The following is a 20,471-nucleotide window of genomic DNA, read 5'->3' as shown; positions in this document are numbered from 1 at the left end:
CGTTTAATGTTTTAAAACAATTTCAGATGAACATTCACAGAGACTGTTTTGTAAAAATCCCACTGCGTTGCTCTAATTTTGGTCATTTTTCAAGAAAAATTTCAGAAATTTCGTAATGTTGCATTCCATATTAGCCTGTGCCTCATCAGTTGCTTGCTATTTGTCGGTGTAGACGAGAAAATTAGCGTCGTACCATGACAAAAATTTCAAATTTCAAACGTCAAATCGCAAGAACGCGGCAGCCAATCGAGATTACTGTTTTTCGATAGAGTTAAGTGGGGTCAAGTAGGTCACTGATTTTGACAAACAAGCAGTTGTTGGAAATATTATACATCTGGCAACGTTTTGACAATAATGGTTTTATGCCCGGCTAGCAAAGCAAAATTCAATAAGGCAAATGTTATTTTTTCGATGCTTTTAAAATCTGGGGGTACAATATTCCAGGTTAACCCATTATATCCCAGGGGTTTCAAAAAGTGAGCCAAATGCAGTGATATCTTCAATTCCATCAAAACATGCATCAAAGATTATGGGAAAAATACAATCTCCGCTTAAAATGGTTTTGAGAATGAAAATATCTCGTGCAAAAAATTTCGTACGAATAAATGAAAACAACAAATTTTAAGTTGTTTCACATATTTCTTCGGATTTTCTGATAGACAACACTTCTTCTATACCTGTGGGAACGTTTTGTCACATAATGGAATTATTAGAACGAATTCCAACAATAAAATCTAACTAAATGTATTGCTTACTTTCAGCCACCATTTGTCCTACTATGGACGGTTCAAAAATGTAAATAAAATTACAAAAAATGGCAGCAGTCTTTTTTAACAATGAAATATGAGGTGTAAAGATCCCGTTAGTGCAATAATAAAGCAGTTAGATGCCAAAATTCTACAGTAAATACTCGTTAAACGATGGATAGTGCTGCATATGAAATTTCATACGCTAGGATATAATGGGTTAAATTAAACAATGTACACACCTAAAAAATCACCGGGTCAACTTTTATTTGATGAGTAGTGATACTGCATATTATTTAAAAATTAATTTTACGTCATTCAGGTAAAAAATAGTGGCAAATGATGTGAAAATCATGAAACAGCGAAAGAAAATGTTGAAAAAACATGTTGTTTCGGCAGCTCCGCCTGGCTTTGTGATTGGGAATGACTTCTTTGGTGTCCTCGTCATCGTCAGAGTGTGGCATTGAAGTTGTTCATTCCGGCTCACGTGGTTGATTAGCTGTGAAATGATCAGTAGTTATCTATAGTGCTCCCAAGCTTATGTTTCATGTTGAGGTGCGTATTTTTTTTAAAAGCAAAGATATCGAAAATCTAACACAAAACTCGTGTTCAACATTAATTTTTACGTAGGAAAAACTCATTTAACATTTTTTACATTGATCAAATGTACTGTACAGAGGACGAAAGACAATGCGTTTTCGCAGAACAACACGCGAAAACATAAATGACACCTTAACTAATACAGCTGATCCACGGTAACAGCCGAAATGTCTGTCGTCAACGATGTTCTCTAGCGTGTATCTAATTCACACAAAATGAGCGATCTCAGCAAAGCAATAACATAGCAAAGATTATGCCCTATACCTATTGTACTCCCATACCTATTTGGCCCCATTCTACTCTAAGAGTTGCCAAACATCGTCATCAATAAATACATGGTTGCAACGGCCGTACGTGTTGCCTCTATTTATTTAGACAAAAAGTTTTCCGAACCTTGTGTACACGGATACGAAAAACTACCAAAAGTTGAGCTCTTTTGACTCAATCTCGGGGTATCGTGGAATAAGGTGAAATTAGGTAAATCGTGTTGAAGGTAGTTTCCCTTTAACCACGGCAAAAACCACAACTCTTTGACAGGTTTTTTATACTCAACATTGAGTTAAATATGCCTTAATTTAAGTTGAATCTACCTAATTTTGAGTATACCTCACACAACTCAAAAATACCTTATACCATGGAAGGCCTCGACTGAGTCGAATCTCTCTCTTTGTTTTGACAACACTAATAAGTGCAAAAACGACGCAAGACTCAAAACTACCTAAATGTAAGTAAAAAGAACTTATTCTGTGGGTTGTTTTATTTTTCCGTGTACCAACATTTAGAAGCAACCAGCCTTCAACCATGTCTCGATATTCGCAAGTGGTGTTGACGTTGTCGCCAGTATCAATTTTGAAGAAAATTAACGCAGCAGATAATTCCCCGGGTAGAATTTTACAATAACATTTACCCGACAAACAGTCATAAAACAATAGACATTATAGTTATTACTGTTTCAACATTGTTAGACGCACAGTTCTCGCAACACATTTACATTAAAGTTTAATGTAACAATAAATTTTACTGCTCAACAAAAAACTGATACAGTAAATTCACATTAAATTTTACAGTTTTCGAGAAAAAAAAATGTAAAAAAATCGATTTTTAATTGTTAAGATACATAACAACCCCCTTTTTACTGTAAAGGTAGATTTTATATTGAAATTTAATGTAGACATGTTAAAATTTATTGTTTTTGTATTGTAGTATATTTATTTATAGTAAAATTACTGTACTGTCACAGTGAAAATCATGGTTTTGTTACTGTACATTTCTATTCGGGTCGTGCACCAATCGCACCACATAGACACTGTATTGAAATAAAATGGGGTCTCTAGGATCTTCTCTGAAACTCATCACACTTAATAGGCAGTTTAGTTTATTTATTACCACATGCACCAAAAATAAGCTTCATCTGAAAAGATGAATTGCTGGCAGCTAAATGCGAAAAGTTTGCTAGACAGAAAGGTAATTTTTGATGGAGCATTTCAAAATTTGAAGACGTTGTTCAAGCATATATTTTTGGAATAATAAAATTGTAGAGAAAACTGAACAAATTAAAAGAAAAATAAGTTGATATTTAAACTCAGTCACCAAAAAAGTAGCGTTTGGGGGAAAAAATATAATGATTAACACCCTTTCAAAACGATAAAAAAATTATTGGAATGAACAAAATGAATAAAACTATTAAGCCATTAAAATAAAAGAAATTATGAAGCGAACAATTTGAATATAATGCGCAAAGAAATGAAGCGAATAGAATGAACAAAATGAATGGAATGTTGGAAGTGAATAAAATGGAAAAAAATGAAGTGGAAAATGAAAGAAATAGTTAAAATATTTTAAATGAATAAAATTAATAAAATGCGCGAAATAAACAGAATAAAAGCAGTGATTAAAATGAATTAAATAAATGAAATGAACAAAATGCATAAAGTTAGAAAAACAAGCCAAATAATTTAAAAGAATGACATGAATGAAATTGATGAAACAGATAAAATAATCAAATAATTAACAAAATACATTTTGAACGATATATGGTATAACTATTGTATGAATGATAAAATGATTCAAAATGAATTTAAAAATAAACAAAACAAGTAAAAGAAAAAAACTAAAAAAAGTAAAACTGGTAAAAATGTGGAAAAAAGCTAAAACAAAATAATCAAATCTCGACAAACATATGTTATGGGCTCAAAAGCCAAATGTTAAAATGCACTTTGAGTAGAAATTTTGGAGAAACCGCTATTACCCAAGCACGGTGCATGGCAGTCAACGAAAGAGAAAACTTTTCTCTTTTGTTTGCTTTCACCGGCTGTGCCGGGCGGTTCGTCCGGAATTTCCCCTCAAAATGAATTTTCACAAAACCCTAATCATATGTTTGTCGAGAAATAGCAAAAATAATTAAAAATCAATAAGAGCAAACATAACGAAAATGTTAAAAAGCGTCAGCTTCAAAATCATGTTAGAGTATCTCCAAACGAACAGCCAGCACCACAAGCAAAGTCACACACGCTGACGAAAACTTACAATAGTGACCCACAAGAACATGAAACAAACCAGTTTTAACCGCAAATACCGAGAGAGCAATTACGACATGCACCGGCATAATAACGCGACAAAGGGCAAACTGAATGACCCCCAATTTTCTGTTGACAACACAGCTAGTGCACAGTGGCACGACTTAGTACAAAAGGTGGACTAAAGTCAAACTTTGCTGTATCGGCTCAAATAGAACGGCTTATTTGTACACTGAATTCGTTTTTGATATTAAAACATATTAAAAATAAACATTTACTGTTCATTAGGGTGTCTCAAAAATATATATTTTATCGAAATTGTTCTTAAACTTTTTGTATATTAATTTTCGTATGCCAAATCGTAAACACTTGTAAAAAAACCTTTATTATACATTAGGGTGGCTCAAAATAATTATTTTGTTGCGAAGGTTCAAAAAGTTTTTGAATGAACTTTTTGTACGCTCAATTCTCATTTTGGTAACAAAAATAGAAATTAACTTTACTTCTTATTAGGGTGGCTCAAAAGTAAGTATTGTCTTTTATAATGATATTTTCAATAGTAATTATGGTAAGCTGAATCTATTTTATATATTGAAACGAATTGATTTATATCTCATTATGGTGCTTCAGAAATGATTATTTAGTTTTTTCGGATCAAATAAGATGTATTCCCCTTAGCTTTGGAACGTTTAATTCATTAGTGGGTTACTTGATATGAAAACTACATTTTCTTTAACCTTCAAAAGGGTAAAGAGTCTCAGAGGCCCGGCTAGATACAGTTCAAAACAAACATTTTGAATGCCTTAGGGAAATGTTTAATTACATTCACTATTCAACAAGATAATTAGGGATTTTTTTCGCAGGTGTGTTTTTATTTACTTAGATTGCTTATTTCATATCGTATATAAAAAATCAAGAATCACCTAAAATCTTGCAAAAATTTCTCTGATGGCTTAGCTGATACGAGAAAAATACTAGAGAGAATATCGCGTAACCCTCATATACGGACTACACCGCCAAGAGGATCTCAACACGCAGCAGCAAACTAGGGTTACTGCGCCCTAATTCATCTTAGCACCTCTATTCATCCCACCCATTTAAACACATTAGTTAGAGCAGTGTCTGCTATCTCTTTTCAATGCATTAGCTCAAATGGTGAGATGAATAAGGGTGCGTTGTACTGGACTTTTCGCTTCGCTCTAACGCGAGTATTTTACATTTTCCAAGCCAGATTTTTTATTGATCTGCTTCTTCAGAACAAAGCAAAAATGTTGATACATATTTAAGCGCAATCCAATCAGTGTAAGCCGATTTATCAGCGAAATAGTGTGACATCGTGACTAATGAGATGAATAAGGGCACGTTAACCCTACGTGTTTGCATTTAGCGTTTCGGATTCTCCTCATTGGTAATTGACACAATCGTGGTGCCATTTAGATGCTTAATCTGAACTAACACTAAAAGAGGCACTAGGTAGACACTATATCCAATAAGTTCGAAGTGGCTCAGTTTTATGAGATATCGGCACTAGCTTAGTCCTGCCACTAAGTTAGTGTCTGATTCTGATGAGACGAACTCGAAACGTATATTCCGTAGCTAACTTATCTTATAAGCTAATGAAATATAGTTGATGGAAAACACTGGAAGCAGCCATTGAAAATGTGGAAAACAGAACCTTAACTTTAATTTCCTTTCTTTTCTTTTCCCCGTTTTTCAGATTCAATCAATCAGGATAACTCTCGCCGAATGGATTTGAAGGCGCCAGGAAATGAGAAAATCCACCCATCCGAAAGGTATCTATAGACTATATTTGACTTGATCTCAGTTCGACTGCATTTTCATTGTTTGAATTAATTCTTGTTGCACGCTGGCTGTCAGACCCGTTGCGACTGATCCATCTCGGATCGGCTAATTGCTAGCATTGGCAAGCAATGTATTGTAATTTTATGTTAATTGAGCCACGTAGCATCACGAATGATCAAACGTAGTATAAGTTTGATGATCAAAAGAGCCAGAGAAAAAAAATATTAAAACGTTTTAATTGAAGCACAGTATCAAAAAACAACCACCCATTTCACTGGAATTGTATTTCGAAAACTAGGATATAAAATCAAATAGGTTCATGATTAATGGAAGTTTTGTATTATCAACTATTTTGCATATTGCAGAATATCGTCAAAAGCATCCATCCAGGAATAGGAACATGATTAAATGTTTAATTAGCATTCTACAGAAACAAGAACAGATTTCAACCTGGATTATAATGCAAATGCACACTGTTTCCTCGCAAGACAATTCCGACTTGCATTTTGCTAACTTTATCACTGAACGATGACCTGCTGTAGAAATCCTGTCCAAGGTGGAACGGTAAGAGGATCACTAAAATTGTACTGGAAGTGTGATTTAGCATAGTTTTGTCCACAGTTTGTAAAGAATATGGAGCTGAATTGTTTATTTTTTTTGCTTAAAAACTTTTTTTGACACGAAAACCAGTGTTGATATTGCGAAAGTTGCAACCACCGACATTTTATCCAGGTTGCCTTCTCCACCTTTCGAGAGAAGTTTTTTTTTTTCAAACCAAAGCAAAATTGAAAATGTGAGCGTAGTTGTTCGTAACCAACAAATGAAATCTGTTTGCAAGGGAAGAAAACTACTGCCGGTGGATGAATTAGAAATTTCACCGTATATCTACCAGAGTTTCATCGGATTTCACCGCACAGCACGTAAATCATTCATCAGAGCAGCAACGCAGCCTCACAGGACAAAGGACCGTCTGCCACATGCAATGGTATCCTCGCGAGGCTCTTGCGTATGTACTTCTAGCGCGCCGAAACATAGTCTCTATATGTGTATGTTTGCTGGCCTGTCGACGAGTGTCCTTTGTTACTTGGTAGTTGAAACGAAATCCGCACGGTGTGCGGTTCAAACTGTTTGGCCGATTTACTGTGCACTTTAATAGGAATTATCCAACCGAAAGTGGATGATTTTCAGTGTGCTTTTTTGATTGAAGTGCCTTCTGAAAAAGTTCGAAAATTCAGAGTGTTTTAAAAATGGGGAAAATCTAAATGTTAATGTAGGGAAAGTTAAATATTTCAAAAACATCAAAGATTAACTTTTGGATGTAAAAGGCTCCAAAAAAGAACGTAGTACTACAGCACAAACTTTTAGCAAATGTTTATTCACTGTTTACCTACGCTACACTACTATCTATTCTAGTGTTCGTCAGCCTGGAAAAAAGTCTCAGCTCAGACCCGAAGCTCCGTCCGCGCTGTCAAACAACTACAATCGCCTAAATCTTTCTCATTAGCATTTTGCATTTTCCGCCCAAAAATTACCAGAGCCGCAATCACGCCCATTACCATCTGACCGACACTGCTGGCTGGCTGGATCATGAAGCTAGAGCACAATCTCCGGTCTGATTTATGAGACAAATCACCCTCCCCAGCAGCTGTCGTAACGTTCACGACGTCCAGAGGTCAAACGACGCCACCAGACCAGACCAGACCACACCAGACCGGACCAGGGACCACAAAAAGCGTGTAATTATCTTCTGACATCCATCCTGCAGTTTAGGGGATGACCGTACATATATACAGATTCGTTGCGCTGTCATTGTTGGCGTCGTCAGCGTGTAGCGTCATTGCGCCATTATCATTTGAAGTTGGACAACATTTGTTCCTCAGCAAGTGAACACACCCATCTGGGCCGGCTAGATTTACATTCGTAAAACGGTAACGATAGCCTTGTAGAGAAACCATTTCAAGCGCACTGTTTCCGAATTGGAACCCCCAAAAGGGCAACTATTGGGCTACTGCTTTCGTGAGAATACTCGTCACCCGGTCGGTCACCAAAGGTGGAAACTGGATCTAAAAATTTGTCCGCCGACAACCGAGCTTTGTCTCCGGAACTCGCTGATGTGTTGAAAGGGTGTCGTTACATTTGTCATAGGAACGCGTAAAAATGAGATTCAGGGAACAGGGATGAATTTTTGGTCTGAAATTGTATGTAAATTTGAAATAAAGATTGAACTGTTTTAGGCTGCACAATATCCGAGGCCATCACGAAAGTTTATATACATTAGCAAGCTCCGTAGTGCATCAAGTCATCACCAAATAATTTTTGTTTTTTATCAACAACACGTACATCAAATTACTCCCAACCCCAAAAATATAACCCTCGCCCAAACGCATCTCACTCAAACGTCACACGTGAAACATGTATGTATATAACCTTCAAGCAAACAAACGGAACAACCGGGCGCACACGACTAGGTACCTGTTATACCTGCGTAAACTATCGTCGTCGTCGGACTGGGTGAAAATGCTTGCATCCATCTCACCCACCGAACTGTAGACAGCACCGCAAGGTCTGTCTGACCTCAAGTGAAACAACAAACAGACGACCGACCGACCAACCGACCGGGCCCGTCCGTTCATAGGACGTGATGGGTTCGACAAACGAGAATGCCCCTTTCCCCTTGCGGAACGAACGCCAGCGGAGTTGTTATTTTTGTTTTTTTTTATGCCGTAAACTATGTGTAGAGGAAATGTTTATCAAAAGTTTACCCATCAAATCGAGCGTTCCCTGTTGGCTATGTGAAACTTTGATGGTTGTCTAACGATCTCTACGAATATTTGATATGGTTTCGGGAAAGTTTATGCCAATTTCTGAACTTTTTTGCTTGTTTGAACGAATTGCACGAAAATTAGCGAAACATACTCAGCAAAGGAATGTCGTTCAAATGTTAACCTGGAGATAGTTGATGCGATGTAATGCACCGGTAAACTTTATTTCGCAAAAAAAAACCTCAAAAAAGTGTTTTGGTGTGGTGTTACAGAGAGCGTTAGAATCTTTCGGATAATAAAAAAAAATGCGTTCGCCCACCAAAACCAGAACAACGAACAATTCGCTATCAAGTGGTTGGGTAAACAACAAGCAAATTGGCACGAAAATTTGGTATTTCAAGCTGAACTATGTATTTTGAGGAATACCAACTTAATTAATCATATACAGCGACGTAAATCAAAGAAAATACCGATTTGCTACCGTCCACTTCACCGTAAACACTTTGCGAATGGAAAATTCATCATTTTTGATGCTGAATCGAACTTTACATTTTAGCACCACCAGTGAAGTGGAGATGATTGCTATTACACTCACAACATTGAAGCAACTACGCTATATTTCTCTTTCATGGAGAAAATTTGGGTAAAAACTATTCTTCTCAACTAAGATGAAATTTGCTTTAATCCAGTTTTGCACGTAAAAGGCACCAAACCAATAACTAAAATTAGATATTGGATAGGCGTTTCGAGTGCCCCTCATCAGAATCCGACATTAACTTAGTGCCAGGACTAAGCTAGCGCCGGATTGACGCCAGTTCCAGAAAACGAAAACATTATATGTGTTTCTGGGCAAACCCCTGGTCATGCGTGATGTCCCGTAAAAAATGGATCTCTGATTAAGCTGCTAAGAATTAATGAAATCGAAACTTGGTTTGGCTTAGCAAGCCAATGCAATATGTACTATGCTCAGAGCCTTAGTGTGGTCTTCTGGCGCACTTGGCAAATTCTCAGCTTTGCGCTCCTTTGGTGTTATGATTGACTGTCGTTCATTTCATGTAAATTCCTGTCATTTACTGCATATTAATGAATTCAATTGACGCTAGGTGTTTGTCGGCGACAGAGGGAGCATCTATTCAGAAGACTATATATTCGGGTGCCAATGGCATATAGGAAAAACATGTGATCATCGAATTTCATAGCCGGAAGCACTTCAACAGCATTAGCACCTCGAAGAAATTTTATTTGCAGAATTTTTTTCTCAATTGGACACGAATAAGAGGTTGCGCAAAACGACCAAAGTCAAGAAAATTTTTCCCTCGAATAAACACAAAATTACCCTTAGAATATTCAAAAATTGAATTCGAATTTTTTATGCTAAATGATTTAGGATGTAATGAAACGTCAAAATATACAACCATCCTCAAAATTTGTTCGTTTAAGATAGCCTTTATGGAACATAGACAATTCCGGATTTGAGTTGCCAAATGTGTTAGAAATGCATGAAACAACGGATTTTAATTATATATTATTTTATAATTTCCTACAAAATTGTTTTGACAACAGTTGCCTCTCTAGTACTTTTAATTTTTAAACTGAGATTTTCAACTAAAAAATTCAACTAAAAAAAACCACGACTAATTTTTACGCTCCCTTGATCACTAAAGAGCGAGATTCTGAATCATTTCCTCTTATAAGCTTCGTCGTAAAGGTCTGAAAGTATCTCTTGGTGGGTGCTGGGTAAATGGACCCTGATCTCGGATATTCCACTTGGGACATCCCATATTCCACGTGTCTATATTTCAGTTCTTTTCCTAGGTGCATTTGTATTGTGTAAAACCTGCTGTACTTCCAACGTTCTTCTAGTATTTCAAAATTATTCGCCAGGGCCACGAAAACACTATGGAGGAGCGTTTTTGTGCATCAAAATGTGCTATTATTCTAATCGGATCAGCCTTTGTCAGGTACCTGGTATTGAAGTTCTCGTTTGTCAAATCCAAATTAAAGGTAAAGACTTATTAACAATGTTTCCATACACATCGCTGCTCAGTGATTTCAATATGACTATTTTGAACAATGCCTACCCAACCAGTGTGGCCAAGCGCATTAGATTTGAGGACTTTTTTTTTCATTGGGTCCAATCTGCAAATGAGAGCCCTCTATTTTCGCTTTCTCTTTCGAATATTACTGCAAAACCATAAAACTTTTTGAACATTTATCAGTATGTTTGGAAAGACCAATGGTTTAACTAGCTTGTTACGCAAACAGTTGAAGGGAAATCCGAAAAGTGACCGAGTAATTTGCGGAAGAGAAAGTAAACAAAGAGAAGCTCAATTTTGTAGATTGGACCTATTGAAAAAAAAGTCTTCATTTATCCATTGTACTCGACCTCACTACAATTAATGTACCCATTGATTGGAAGAGCTACGCGTTCACTGTATCCGAAACAATCGAATCAAAACAAAAAGTAATCCGGTGGAAGCGTACAAGGTTATGACTGGTTTAATTCTATGAACTGGAGTCGACTGTTTCCAATTTTTAGGTTAGGTGTATGGCTTTGCAGTCTAACTTTTAAGCAAAAACAAACCATTTTGTCTTCATCCGACGTTTCGGTCCGTTTGGGATCTTTTTCAAGGATTCTAAAAGTTTATTGATGTGAAAATTACTGTATAACATTGTGGTATAAATTTTACCGATAATTGTTGTTTTGTTGTCAGATCTGTTGTTGTACAACAATGGATTGTCATATGGTTTTTCAGGATCATCTGTTCCGATCGTGTAAAGTCTTTTCGGGATCGAAACGCTCGTCTTTTCTTCCTCTGAATTCTTTCAACTAACTGCTAACTTTTGCAAATGTCAATTATTTTTGACCTCAAAAAAGCCCAACACTGCCATTTGACGAGTCAAGATTTTATTGCTAATAACTTCTATTTCTACATCATGCACAACAGAATTTCACAGCTACAGAGGAGTACTACAAATTATCAACCTAAAAATATTTTATTTTCTCCAAAAAAAATCAAACTATATAAACATTTTCCAACAAAATTACACTGCCATACAAAATTAAAAATTTCAACGTTGAATGCATTCCACATAGTGATTTCAAAATGCAGACAATGTATTTGTATGATAGGTGGGAATGTTGTGAAGAGGTTTTCATAGTGATGACAACATATGTACAATCTTTTTTTTGAATATCCTATAGCGACTTCCCTGTAACCCGCCAAAAAGGCAGCAGCGGGTTAAATATATTTTAAAAATTTCCTTTTAAATTCTCACTTTTTTCAGTTTGTTCATTTCATAGATTTTATTCGTTTTGTATAATTTATTCTTTTTAAAAAAAAATTACCTACTTTAAACACAAGATCATTTTATTCAATAATTTCTTTCAGTATTCTTTTTATTGGTTTTGTTCTTATGAGTTAATTTACTCTAATTTATACGTGTCATTCATTTTAATAATCACACGAATGTGTTCAGTTATTTATTTTATTCATGTCATCCGAATTAATAGGTTGACATAATTAAATTAATTCTATTAACTTTTTAATATTGATTAATTTTTATTTTGAACATTCAGTTTCTTTTTATTCATTTAATCAATTCCTCCATTTTGAATATATTATTTATTCTATTCATTTTATTGATTTCATTGATTTTATCCACATTATTCACTTACTTTATTTTATTTTTTTATTTATTTTATACAATCTGTGTATTTTTTCCAACTCATGCATTTTATTAATCTTATTAATGCTGTTAAGCTATTCAATTATTCAAGTCATCTTTTTGTTTATTTGATTTAATTTTGACTTCTATTTTTAATCTGACTCATTATAATTTATATTAAAATTTTTAAAACTTTTCTTAAAATTTAGAAATTTTTCATTTAATGTGCTAAGATGAATTAATAAAATAAATTCATCAAATTAGGTTTAATCATTTTATTATTTTATTTTTTCATTACACTGATTCCATAAATTTGACAGCTTTTTTATTTATTTTTCCGTTTTATCACTGTTTTAATATTATTTGCTGTATTAATGTTTTATAAATTGCGCAGTTTCTGCGAAGTTTTCGTGCAACACTCGAAACTGTATTCTTTCTGAGTGTTCGTTCTGCAAAGTAATGAATGCTCCGAAAGAGATATGTGTATGAAATGTCTTATTTCACTACTAGGTGAATTGAATCGGTTTTACATTGAAGAGCTTCAAATTACCTTTAATTTGACATCAATGTCATGGAAATCAATCAAGCCGTCCTCTTGTAATTCTGGGCGATAACAAAAAAGGGCGACTTTGCGTGTTAGCCCTTTCGTACCTAACATTTGACAGGTGCTTTTCTAGCACTGCTAGAAGCTACTCGATTTTTACCTTCCGATATTCAATTCAATTCTCTTGACGTTTTTACAATAATCCAATTAGGAAAGGTCAAACGTGATAGAACAGAACTTCATTTCTTACTGTTAACTTACACTGTTCCTGACAGCACTGCTCCAATGAAATCCAATCACACAAATTGCAATAACTTCAGTTCCAGAAACAGAACTATTGGTGCTCAAATGAAAGATAATAGTTACAGTTATTATTCTTACTTAATTTTCAGCGTAAATCTTGCCTAATTCAAAAGTTATAGATGTTCAAACACGATGTTGTTTTTATACAATACAGACAAGAACGAATATAAGGGCATTGCAAAAAAAATTTCATTCTCAAAGCTCCCCCCCCCTCCTCCTATCATATCGTGATAAATATCATAGCAAGCTCAAATGCTAAATTTCACATCATTTGGACAATTCCAAACCCCCGCCCACTCCGCTTGAATTTTCGCTCCAATTTCCGCTTGAAATTGGTGCTATGGGAAAATATGGAGGAAAAATATATTAAATGCTATAACTTTTGAAGTAGCTTTCAGAAAATTACAATTCGTATTTTTAAGAAAATAATCTTAGTATTTGAATGGAGATATTTATGTGCCTCGAAAAACACGGTAAAGTTGGGTACTAGGTCATTTTGTCCCTAAAATCCCCTATTTTTTTAATATTTTCCTGCTCCGTGATTTGAATCATACATATTTTGCAGTTTTTGCAATGTGAAAAAATCTCTGATATCAAATGGAACCTTTTTGACCTTTGTCCGAATACAAGAAGTTGGGGTTAGGGCTTTTTGACATTCATATTAAATTTAATCATTTTCTCGTTCGTGTATCTCTATTATTCTGCACTCAATTTTAATTTTGAAAACCATTTCCATTATGGAAACTGCTTGTAATTGTGCAAACAAAAACGATAGAAATTTGATCGTTTCGGCAAAAATATGCGCCAATGTAAGTTCTACAAGTATCTAGAATAAAGTATTTGCTAGAAGTTCACAGATGAAAAGATAATAAGGAAAACGATTTTTCAAGAGCATATCTTAAAAAAAATCATAACACAGGAACCACTACAGATAACCACTTAGTGTTTTCAGCAAAGTTGCTTCAATTTATTACTTCTATAACTTTCTAGAACATTGCGCAAGTAAATTGTATAGGGGAACTGTGGGTAAGACGGACAGGTGAGGTAAGACGGACACGTGGTCATTTTGGGGATATAACATTAAAACTTCAATTGCATTGTATGTGTACCCTATCATTATGGGTAACCTTGAATTATAAAACACTTAGTAGACCTTGAATACTGCTAAAAGTGTACAATTTAAGCAAATATTGATAATCAGTAGTGCAGTTTCGTGCGGATGTAATTTTCAAGTTTCCGATTTTAAGGTTCAGCGATGAAAAAATCAATTCTTTCGCGGATTTTTTTCTTTATTTCGATAAAGTAACTCTTAAGTGACACCTTCGTGGAAAATAACAGGTAAGTTTATTTATGCGTGAATAAGTACAAACGTTTAAAAAATAATTGTACTGGTGGGGCTAGGCGGACAGTCTTGATTAATTCTATTGATTCATTATTTTTATGAATGCCCGTAGAAACGAAATTAAAGTAGTCAAACGTGAAGAACCATCAAGTTAGCTGAAGTCTCACATGCAGTAGACTGCAGGATGTGCGTTAATGTGCTCGAGGCTCAATACGGAATTCCTAGAACCTGGTACACGATTTTGTGCAGGTCCCATACTCTGGCTGTGTGTAATCGAGGAACTAATGTTACCAATTACGCATTTAATATATAACTTTTCAGTTTTGTATAAGTGATTGTGACTGATCATTGGAACTGATTGTCTAGCTCTCTTTATGACAACGGCAAAAAACGATATTTGAAAATACATCATTTGCTTCAACTCTAAATCGAACCCCAAAACGTCATTTTTCACCTCGAATTGAACATATATATTAAGAAGAACCACAATCCATTCTAAACATCCGCAAGAAACAGTAAATTTTAATATTTTGCATAGTGATCATCCTTTCTGCAGTATTTCCGTCTTACCCCCACCATATGTCCGTTTCACCCGCAGTCTGGAAAAAGTGCAGATATTTCGTTTTCCAGTTCTTTTAAAAATGCTACTTATTGATTTTTGTAATATAATTCCTCTGGGCACTCCAAAGCCAACATATGGAGCTACAACATAGAGTATTACACGTTGACAAAAACATGCTCTTACTATGTTATATTTCAGTATATGCTTAATATGTCCGTCTTACCCCCAGTTCCCCTACATCTAAGAAGTTGATCCTGCAACCACAAGGACACTTTTAATTTTGCTACCCCAAAAAAATGGCTAGCAGAATACTAAAAAAGTTATCCAAGGACATACTACAGCTAAATCAAATGAATTAGTTGTGGAAATTTACGTTACGACTTGGGCTCATCAGAATCCGACACTAACATAGTGACAAAACTAAGCAAGCGCTGGATTGACACTAACTCAAAAAAGGAAACACAATTTGTGTTCCTGAGCAAACCCATAGTTAAGTGTGATGTCCCGTAAGAAAAGGAGCTTGTTTTAAGCTGATGAGATGATAATGAAACCGAAACTTTTGGTTTTGCTTAGCAAGCCAATACAAGTGGAGAACAAATTAGGTAAAAACTACTTTGTCTCCATTAAGGCGAACATTGTTTAAACCCATCTTTTCACTAGCACAAAAATTGGAACAAGTTAGACGTTAAATGTAAAAATTCATACTTCATACGCATGAACATAAACGACTGGCTTATTTCGAGTGATGTTGCGGTAGCCAAGCACAGAAAATCGAGTTTGCTGATGGGAAAAGTGGAATCCGAACCAGTCTTTTGGTTTAAGTACCAAACGCCTGGAATTATGCAAAAGTAAAAAATAAATATGACAAACCAGTTTGTTTAGTGCGAAAGGATACCGAACTTGATGTTGCCATTTAGCGTGTCGGATTCTCCTCATCTGCAACTAAATCTTGTTACTAGTTTGATACTATCTCTACACCAGTGCCAAAATTGGCACTAGTTAGACTTTTGGTGTTTAGCGTCTAAATAGTGCCAATTTTTGTACTAGTTAAGAAATAACATCTAAGTGGCACCAAGATGGACCTAGTTACTAATGAGGAGAATCCGAAACTCTAAATACTGGCTTAAGGTTAGGAATTGTACCCAACCACACTAAAACAACTGGATCATCCAAAATTAATTCTTTTGCGTGCGGGAAATTGGTTTTTACGCAAAAACCAGTCGGCTCAAACTTTGTTCAAAAATTTTTGAGCAGTGGTAAGAGTTCCTGTGCATTTGGGTATGATTATGAAATTGAATAAATTGAATACAGCAAAATTTTAACAATCAGTTTTTTTATTCCCTGAAAGTTTGAGAATGATCAGCTGCATGGGTGAATTGTGACGAATGTGAAGTAATTTGATTTCGTACACCCTTTAGAAGCACCTTTAACAGCAATTTTATATTTCCAATATTTCGAAAACCTTCGCCGTTGCTGCAGTGATGTTGTCCACGAAACGACGTTTTCAGTCAAACAACATTCCACTCACTCGGCAACACGGGCTATATTCGCAACGTCTTGCAATTGTCAGGAGCTCTAAACTAGTCACCTTATATTTATCGAAATTGATCTGCATGCCATTCAGAAAGCACCACTCTTTAATATTGACTATATCTCAAAAGCTCTAAGGCAATTAATCGAAAAAATTCAAGATCGTCAGTGTAGAGTAATTTTTCGGTCTTGACGCAGCTGATCATTGATGAATAAAAGAAAGATAAGTTGCCCTATTAGACATCCTTGCACCGGTTGGCGTTTCAAATACGCTTGAGCAGGTGGTGGGTATTCCTAGTCATTGTAGTTTCATAAAAGCAATACCATAGGGCACATTGTCGAATGCTTTTGCGGAATTAAAACATATTACATTAAGATGATGACGCTTCACGACAGTTGGGACTAGAGTTGTATACCTCATCAAGTTCAAAGCGGCAGAGCGGATTCTTGTTATTCCAGGGCTTTAGCTAGCCAGTTTAGTAGCGATGATAATTATTTGATGCCGGGTAGTCCAAAGGATAATGTACTGTTCTCAAAATAATTAATTTATTTGGTTTTTGGCGTAAGTGCCAAAATCTCATTTTGAGACTTTTTGGTGACATCCAACGGATAAAACATATCGAAATGGTGAGGGAAATGAACAATTATTTTAAAAATTTCCTCCAAGCGCAGAACTCGAACCCGTTGCGATCTCGCATTACAAGCAGGGTACGATCACTGTCGGCAATGCGATAATCATGTATACTTTCTGGAATGTCATCATTTCTCAGGGATAGCATAATGGCTGGTGCATTAGGCCGGAGTCTCAAAGGTTGCATGTTCGAGTACTTCCTCTGGGGAATTTTTTTTTTCACATAATTTTTTCCACTTCACTCACCATTTCGATCTGTTTTCTTTTGTGGATACTACCAAAAAGTTTTAACTCTTCCTATGTTACAGCCTCACCCAGAAAGTATTCTTAGTGTTCAGTAGAATTGTAACGCTGCAATTGTCTAGTGCACTACGAATCAGTCAATCGAAGCAAAAAGTCAAGTTCTATAACGGAATGAAATTCCAAGATTTTGCTGCCAAAATTTCGTGCCTACATGCCCATTAAAAGACCTAAAAACAACCTCATAGTTAACGCAAAGCAAACAACCCATCAATCAAACCGTTCCGAAATTCAGCCTATAGATTTAATAGATTTTCGCGATAAACCACGAATCGCAGCTTACCCCTTTTTCTTATCACCAAAACCAATTAATTACCACCAAACAGCTTTATTCGCCTGGACATGTCGACATAATCGAGTCTGAACCATGCTTCTTCCACTACTAATAGACACCGTTCCCGGTTGTCGAACAAAATCAATATTTGCCCGACACCGGGCACGGAGAAGCTGAACCAGGGTATAGAGGCTTGGCTTCGGTCGGTCGCTTCACACGTCAAACACCCTACGCATCATCACCGCAGTTTAATAGCTTAATTATTTTTTTAATGTAGAATACATTTAAGCTTTCAATATAGGGGTCCCGTTTCAAAATATCGGCTGCGGCACCGCGTCAGATTTTGAACGTTAATAACTTTTATCATACTTAACAGAATGATTTGATTTTTAGGCCAATTTGTTGAAAATATGTTCCTCTATGCTGTATTAAAATTTTAAGTATGTATAACATGCACTAATAACAAAAAATTGTGTTTTGAAAAATCTTTCGAAAACGACTCGGAAAAGTGAAAATTTTCAGCCCATCCCGCACAGAGCCGTCAAAATGGTGGACCAACCGAACAATAAAATAATGAAAAGTTTATATATAGGTCCACTACATGTTTGTTTTATGATTATTCGTATTTGGTTGCTTGACGAGAGCAGTTAGTGGGGGAAAGACGGCATACTCCTTTGGTTAGGCCATTAGAAGCCGGACGGAAAGGAAAGGCTCACGCACGGCACGAGAACGAGCGAGAAAGCGATAGTAGTGCATATTAGCGCGATTATATAAATATCTGTCGGTCGGTTTTTCTCATTCGTATTCGTTCAAGTACTAGCAAGCAGCCAGTCCACCGAAGTAAAGCAGTTGGCAATGACGACGGTCCGAAAAAGTGCCCCAGCTACTGGTGACTCATCGGAACTGTCGCCCTGCAAGAATTTCGCCCCAACTAAAGGGCAACTAATCTGTAGGCTATCGTTCCAGCGTCTATATAAGAAATACGATGTGTGGAACGAAAGAAAGAGAATTTAAATTATCCTCTCTCGCTCGTTTTCGTGCACTGCTTTTCCATTCCTTTCTGCTGCTAATACCATCATAACTTAAACGAATGTGCATGTTCCCCCACCATCTCATGGCCAGTGTTGCCACAATTGCATGTTGCTATTACACTTTGAATTATTTTATCGATCCTCTCTAGTATTGATAAAATATAGAACGTGCAAAGTACACTAGTCGCATGCTTTTATTCGAACTTTTTGGCAGCCTCCGTTGATTAACTGCATAAATCGATTTGTTTGTGCAGCTCCTTGCTAGTAGCAAACTAAATAGCCTTTATGAGCGCTAACAAATAACACAAAAGAATTTAAATTTGTGAAAATATTTTCCTTCCTTCTTTTCAAATCTGTAACATTCTTTGAAAATATTGTTTGAATGTTGTTATTGAAAAACTGAACATGCAAGTTTGCTAGCACTGGCCACTACATTGAAGGCGATGGAAAGACAGAATATTCGTTTTGGTTATGCTAGTATTGGTAGCCGAACGGAAAGGAAAGGCGCAGGAATGGAACGAAAACGAGCGAGAGAGCGATAGTAGTGCTTTCTCGTGTGTTTATATATGAATATTGGTCAGTCGGTTTTTCTCATCATTCGTATTCGTTCAAGCACTAGCAAGCAGCCAGTCCACCGAAGGAAAGCAGTTGGCAATGGCGATGGACGGAAACAGTGCCCCAGCTACTGGTGACTCATCGGAACTGTCGCCCTGCAAGAATTTCGCCCCAACTAAAGGGCAACTAATCTGTAGGCTATCGTTCCAGCGTCTGGTTCGTGAGATTGTACAGGACTGCAAAGTCGAGCTACGCTTACAAACCTCAGTCGTAATGATGCCCCGAGAAGCCAACGATGCCTACTGGTTCGAGAATGCAAAATAGTGCGCCTGGTTTGTTCGAGAATGCAAAATACTGCACCAAACGCATAACTTTCAGGCCAAATATATTAAACTGGCTCACCGTGTCGCGGGGAGTGCGTCTGAATTATGCTCCCGCAATAAAACAATAAACGGTTCTTTTCAGGACCAATTAATTGTGTTCTAATAAGAGTTAAACTGAAATATCCATTTGAGGTGTTTAACAATTTTCAGCAAGTAGGTTAGAAATACGATATGTGGATAGAAAGAGAATTTAAATTATCCTCGCTCGTTTTCGCGCACTGCTTTTCCATTCCTTTCTGCTGCTAATACATCATAAATTAAACGAATGTGCGTGTTCCCCACCATCCCATGGCCAGTGTTGCCACAATTGCATGTTGCTATTACACTTTGAATTATTTTTTCGATTCTCTCTAGTGTTGATAAAATATAGAACGTGCAAAGTACACTAGTCGCGTGCTTTTATTCGAACTTTTTGGCAGCCTCCTTTGATTAACTGCATAAATCATTAGATTTAAATTAACGTCTCGAAGTGAAGTCACGATGCTCCGGTTATGTCACAGACATTACCCACCCATCTTTTTTTAGTTTAGTAGAGCGAATACGAATTACTATCGCTCTCTCGCTTGCTCGTTTTCGGGCTATGTTCCTTTTCATTCTTTCCTGCTACTAATACTAGCATAATCAAAACGAATGTGCGTCTTCCCACCATCCATTTAGTGAGCAGTGTTGCCAAACGCATTTTCAGTTTTTCATCAATAACATTTCAACAATATTTTCAAAGAATGCTGTAGATTCGAAAAAAAGAAAAATAGTTGGTGATGGAAAAGAATTCCCAATTAGAATTTTTAACCATAATTATAACGAATCATTTGAAAATTTCACATGCAAACGTAATTTCGTTGCATATCATTAGATTTGGATTAACGTCACAAGTGTAGTTACGACACTCCAGTTATGTCGCAGACATTACCCACCCATCT

General features: G+C 36.1%; 1 protein-coding gene across 6 annotated transcripts in view; it reads left to right on the top strand.

Annotated features, from left to right (window-relative positions):
• The window catches only part of LOC131678803 (leucine-rich repeats and immunoglobulin-like domains protein 3), a 570,421-nt gene that overhangs the window by 251,355 nt on the left and 298,595 nt on the right, over positions 1 to 20,471 (top strand). For all 6 annotated transcript variants that reach the window (XR_009303737.1, XM_058959133.1, XM_058959131.1 and 3 more), the window contains exon 2: positions 5,580 to 5,655. The gene's annotated coding sequence lies outside the window, so the exon portion shown is untranslated. The remainder of the gene's footprint in view (positions 1 to 5,579; positions 5,656 to 20,471) is intronic.

This window comes from Topomyia yanbarensis, chromosome 2, assembly GCF_030247195.1.
Source record: "Topomyia yanbarensis strain Yona2022 chromosome 2, ASM3024719v1, whole genome shotgun sequence".
In the NCBI taxonomy this organism is placed as follows: Eukaryota; Metazoa; Arthropoda; class Insecta; order Diptera; family Culicidae; genus Topomyia; species Topomyia yanbarensis.
Note: the sequence above shows the minus strand (reverse complement) of the source record. Positions and strands in the feature narration are given on the sequence as shown.